General features: G+C 35.6%; 1 non-coding gene across 1 annotated transcript; it reads right to left on the bottom strand.

Moving 5' to 3' along the window:
- Positions 1-5,578: 5,578 nt before the first annotated feature.
- TRNAV-UAC (transfer RNA valine (anticodon UAC)) lies at positions 5,579-5,651 on the bottom strand. The gene has a single exon. It is a non-coding gene; the product is annotated as a tRNA-Val (tRNA).
- Positions 5,652-6,576: the final 925 nt, after the last annotated feature.

Here is a 6,576-nt window from a genome sequence, read left to right as displayed (position 1 = left end):
CTTGCAAATGGTCGGAAATTTCATATCAACATTAGTGCACCTGTCAACCATGTGGCTATACATACATTGTGGTGTTACTAATTTCATGGTTACTTAGAAGTCAAAATATCAATCATGATATACGTATGTATGTATGTATGACTTAATTAGTACAACTTGCAAGATACAAGGCGCGCACGGAAACACGACATGAATATGGAGACACGGGAGTACAGTGCTCCAGTCACCTTGAGATTTGTATCAATTTGTCAATTCGGTTCAAGTTATCGCAGTGTTTTATCTCCAAACCGCGTTGATAACTTATTGAAATTGCTATGTGTACCAGTTGTGGTTCCGTGTATCTAAATTTAGACGCTGCTTTACCTTATTTTTTACATGTGAATATTTGTATACATCTACATATGTATGTACATTAATGATTTTCTGCTATGTGTAAAGCTACGGGTTTCGACTTTAGACCATCCCACAGTTCCTTAAGCAAATTTTTGGAGAAAAAAGAGCCTAGGATTCAAGAACTATAAGAATCCCGGGAAAATATGTTACTCTATTATGAAATTTATCATTTTACTACAATAATAATATATATAAAAAACGGATGCGATGTACATATGTAGCGAGTGTGTAGAAAGTATGAAGATATCAAAAAGATACATTTTGGAATCCATCCAATCAGTATGAAGTGATCCACGTGGACTGAAACCTTTGATCAATGAGTGGAAAGACGAGTCAAATTTGGCATACTATCTCACGATAGGCCATCTTTGGGAGCCTTGGAACCCAAGATCAAAGGACTCTCATAAAAATGCCCGACCGACGCCAGGCAAGTACATAAGTTTAAACGTCCACTGTGCAATTTCATCATTTTATTAATAACGAACCGTCAAATTTAGAATACTATCTCACGGTATCCTAGACAGATTTTGAAAGGGCTTGGAGCCTAGATCGAAGAACTCCCATAGAAATGCCTTAAGGTGAAAACATACAGCGATGAACGGCACATCATGTGCATGGCTCCTCGCCGTTGGTGGTCTCCTACATTTTTTCAAATATGGGATACACCGTTATCGATCACTGTCAAGCAAGGATAAATACAAAGGTTCAGAGAATCATTGTGGGCCAGGCGCTCCATGAATGGCCGGGCACGGCACTGAATGGCACACATATTTTTTTTCACATGTTTAAAAGTATCTAATAAAAATAAACAAGTGCTACATTCACCGCTGGGTGATTTCGCCCTTAGTGACATCGGACAAGTAAGTTTGTCCAATATGCAATTCCAAATATTTCTCTATAAAACAGTACCCTAGGCAGATTTTGAAAGGTGTTCAAGGTGTTCAAGATCCAAAAACTTCCCGAGCGACGCCGGGTAAGTATGTTTGTCCACCATGCAATTTCATTTTGTCCACTACACATTTCTACATACATACATAGCACCGTCAAATTTGGCATACTATCTTACAGTATCAAAGATCAACTTGGAGTCTTGGAACCCATGATCAAAATACTCCCATTAAAATGTTCGAGCGACGCCGGGCAAGTATGTATGTTTAAACTTCAACTTTATAATTTCCAAATTTTCTTTATATCGAACCGTCAAATTTGGCATACTATCGCACAGTATCAAAGGCCAACTTTGGAAGGCTTGGAACCCAAGATCAAAGGACTCCCATAAAAATTCCCGGGCGACGCCGGACAATTATGTTTAAACGTCCACCATTTAATTTCACAATTTTATTTATTATGAACCGCCAAATTTGGCATACTATCTCGCGGATCCCTAGGCAGATTTTGGAATAGCTTGGAGCTCAGAATCAAAGAACCCCCATACAAATATTTTAGCGACGCCGGGCAAGCAAGTTTGTCCAAAATGCAATTTTACAACTTTCTATATAAAGTGGTACCTTAAGGTCTTAACGCACTATGCGTCAGTCGATGGCTACGACACGACAAAGTTGATACAAAAGGCAACTCTGTCGGGTGACGCGTACTGCGTGATGTCTCATATAATTTCATACTAGGGCTTCCAAACCGGCTTAAACCGAAACCGAAAAGCCGGCTTTTTGACCATTTTTCAAAAAAACGAAAACCGGCTTTTTAAGGTTTTCTTTAATTAATGTTTTTTCCTCAAAATTAACAATTATGAATTTTAAATTTCTATGATAGATCAAAATAAATGTGTATAAACGCTCTTAGGTATAGGCGTATATTTCTTTGAACAAAAAAAAAAGCTACACTACTTTCTTTCTTAAGCGGTTTCTTTGAGATTTAGTAATGGACCAGGTCATAAACCAATAAAATATTATTGAAAGTGTGTAGTTTCAATGGCCTACCCAACTTCAGGTATAGAAAGCATCCTTATCTATCGCAAATCCTTATACTTGAAAACATCAAAAAAAGTAGTCAAATGATTTATGGCAAAATGCATAGGAATTTCCGAAATATAATTGATTTTTCTTCGAAGGAATTGCCCTTTAAATATTGAGGCCACATACCTACTTTTATTATGGGTTTAAAATGTTCGTGATCAAATGAATTTGCCGTTTCAAATGAATTTGTTTCCGAAATTTGCAACGGTTGCTTTTGGATTTTTTAAGCTAAAACAGATGCGTAAAAACAACTTTGAAATCTTTTTATCTATAATATATCTAGCTTATTTAAATCATTTAATTATATGTGCGTATTTAGGATCTGCCATTTTACGACTGTGATATATGTACATATAATACAAATTTTATTATTTGTAATATTTGTAATAATAATATAAAGTAATGATCTTATGAAAGTTCATAATGTTTATAACTTAATTTAATTTATAAAAAACTATTTCTTTTGCATAATATAGATATATATTATGCAAATATATACATATTTACATTTTTTTTTCGATATAAAAATTTTAAACTTAAAAAAATCGTATTTTTCTAAAACCGGTGAAAGCCGGCCAACCGGCTTTTTATTTTTAAAAAAACCGAAAACCAGCTTATTATTTCGGGCGGTTTTTTGGAACCCCTAATTTCATACAAACAATATTTGGTCGCGTATTGACGTGTCGGATCATATCGGTCGACTGGCGCATAGTTCGGTCAGACCTTTAGGAAAATTTTGAGCCCAAGATTCAAAAACTCTAATAAAACCACCCGAGCGACGACGGGCAAGTATTTTTTGTCCACTATGCAACTTCACATATTTCTATATATAGAATCGTCAACTTTAGTATAATATGTCGCGAAATTCTAGCTTAGATAGTAGATGGATTTTGGTAGGGCGCAGAGACCGTAACCAAACATAAAATACCAGAGTAGCGCCGAGTCAGTGCGCTAGTAATTATTAATTTTTTTCATTAAAGCCCATAATACCCTTCACCGAACATAATCCCGAAGCACACACGGTTTGAAATCCCACAACTCGTTCGACCGCATAATCCACACAAGCCATAACCCATTTGACGTGCACGAGTTGAGTCGAACACGTCATCGGTTGCAGTGACCGGAAACGGAAGTTCGATCACGTAACGACGCTGCAGGGGTGCATACGTGCTCGGATCTGATTCCAACCCATCCACACACAGAACTCGTACCGCTAGATTTACGATCGCCGCCGATATAATGGAAGATAGATGGCAACAGTCCTACGTATATGATCCACTTAGGTGCGGCCATTTTCCGCGCCGTGACCGTATTTTCCGGGACGGGAACGTGCCCACCCGGGACGTGAGAGTTTTCCGCGTGAACGAAAAAATGAAATAAAACCACATATACAATACATATGTATGGAATGAAATAGCTGCGAAAGGGCTAACTCCGATGTATACTACATACATACATATGTACATATACTGCTATGGAAATATGTATTTCATGTCCCCTACACTTTCTATAGAAAATTTTGCATTTTTTGTTATTTCTTTTTAACAATGCAATATTTCCGTTTATTCAAATTTATTTTTATTGTGTCATTATGGGATTGCCGCAGGGCGACACCTATGGCCAATTTCAAAATATGTACTATATATATTAGCCAGCAGCATGGCGTGGTGGTTGTGTTGATACTGAGAGGTCACCGGGTTCAATCCCTTGATCTGATCGCGATTCCAAAGAATTTATTCCGAGTATAATATTTAATGTTGCTGGCCAGACTTGGATATTTGTGAGGAAGTCGTTTGTTTCCTATCATAGTTTGCCAATTTATCTGATTTCAATGTCAAAACGGTTCCTCCAACAAATTATCAAAAACCATCCTTCCCATTATGTTACCACTTTTTTAATATGATTTCAAAAATGTATTATCTGTAACATAGATGTCTCGCAAATTTTCTTATATACAATATAGTACTAGTTGTTTTACCCGGCTTCGCTCAGTATTTGTAATATAAACAGCTTAAACATGGTGAATCTTATAGTAAATATATTTATTTGTTTTTTTATTAAATTTATTTGAATTGAAAAAAAATATATCGAATCATTTGTTTTATTTACGAAGTTCCCATATAAAAATACTTTGTATGGGAACACACAAACATATTTACAAATATACTTTCATTTAAAGTGTCTTTTGAAATTATATATTAGATTTGTATATGCTTATATGTCTGGTCACAGTGACGCGTTATAGTATTCTGTAATATCACTTTGGCTAATATGTAAATAAATAAAATAAAATAAAATGTAAATTTATAGTGTGATTACAAATTTGAAATTAAATTCAAATAATGATGATAAATGAGGATAAGTTGCCAGTTTGGTAGGAACCGTTTCAACAATAAAATCAGATGGATAGAAAACGATCGAACTTGGAGCAATTCAAAAATACTCGAAAAAATAATGGAAGACAAATCAAACAAGAGTAAACTGCCACTTCCGGTTAACGGACGCTTACCAAATTTTATACATAACTTGGTATTAAGCTTAAACTTCTACATATATATGAAATTTCAGTTCAATTAATTAAAAGGTTTCTGAGAAAAACATAAAAAACCTCAATTCTCTAGAGTAAAAGTATTACTTTGGGTTTAGGAAAAAATAATTGAAAAATATTGTGGTATAAAATTTATAATTTCTATTAAATGTAAAAAAAATTCAGTTCAGTTTGATTAGCAGTTTGGGAGATAATTGAATTCAAAAACTTAAATAATAGTAATCGTAAGGCGAAGTAAGAAGAGCTATGTAAAAAAAAGAGGACACCTATAAGGGGTGGTACCATTTTCGGTCAAATTAAAAATTTGAAAAAAAATTTACGTCATATCGATAAAAATTTCAGTAACCGATACCAAGTTTCAGTTCGATAGGACTAACGGTGTTCAAAAAATCCCCAAAATACACAGACACACACACGCATTTTTTTCTAAATAATTAAAACGTGATCAGTAATCGATTCAAATCAGACAAAATCTCGAGTTCGGATTTTCGCATAATCACAAAACTTCATCTATTGTTACTACGTACATAGATAAAGTAAAAATAAATAAATGTAATGTCATTAAATGTTTTTAAAATTTAATTAATATGCAAAGGCGGACGACATCTTGTAGAGAGTTATATAATACTGAGAATCCATTAATTAAAAATTAAAATTAAAAAAATGGTTCCGGCCGGGATCGAACCGGCGACCTTCTGCGTGTAAAGCAGACGTGATAACCGCTACACTACGGAACCGCACAACGAGCCGCGTAATTACTTTAATACTAAAATCAATTTAATTTATTCAAAATTTAATTATTTCACACAGTCGTGAAGACTGGCCGCGATATAATCTAAGATAGTTCATTTCGAGTGAGAGCGTCGTGAAATAATGTGAGCGTATGAATGAAGACGGAGAGGTCTCACGACGACATTCATAAAACATCAACAAGCGGTTGAGGAGAGCGTTATAAAGTATATTAAATTCCCGCTAAGGACAGCACAATACAAAGTGCGTAATTTTCCCCCAGGGAAACGTGGGCCAAAACAATTAAAAGTTAGGGACAATGCGATGAGAGAGAACGCCATCCGCTTCCATGCGTTCCCCACTGAGCTTGACGTTCCAAAAACCAGGAACAAACTTTGAAAATTACAAAATAATATACGTATATATGTACATACATCCGTACATACATATAGTAGGATTATTCATCAACGATCGCCTCTTGAGCTACCTTCGGTTCTCCGACAATATAGTTTGAATAACTCGCGATCCAGCTGCATACATTAACAGATCAAGAGAGAAAACGCACTGACTTATTTTATATTTGTGAACGAAGATATCGGTGAACCAAGGGCCGGTGAGAGAGATGGCGGTATACAAAATGCCGGGAGCGAGGCGTGAGTAAATGAGATATCGGTGAACGAACGGTCAGAGAAAGAGATGGCCGTATACGAAATGCCGGGAGCGCGTCATCGGTCAACGGAAATTCTGTGAACGAGTTGTCAGGTAACCGGCATGTGGTACGTGTTTTTTTTACCTACTTTTTAAACATGTGAAAAACGCAGCACCTCTAGCCCATATATATGGTACGGGTCTACGTGACGAGCCAGAATGTTAAATTACAGAAAACATAAATATCGGAAGGCAGAGATCGAAAATCGAAAGATCTTAAGTCGA

The sequence above is a fragment of the Arctopsyche grandis genome, chromosome 9, assembly GCF_051622035.1.
Source record: "Arctopsyche grandis isolate Sample6627 chromosome 9, ASM5162203v2, whole genome shotgun sequence".
In the NCBI taxonomy this organism is placed as follows: domain Eukaryota; kingdom Metazoa; phylum Arthropoda; class Insecta; order Trichoptera; family Hydropsychidae; genus Arctopsyche; species Arctopsyche grandis.
The sequence above is the reverse complement of the archived record's forward strand: the minus strand, read 5'-3'. Positions and strand labels throughout refer to the sequence as shown.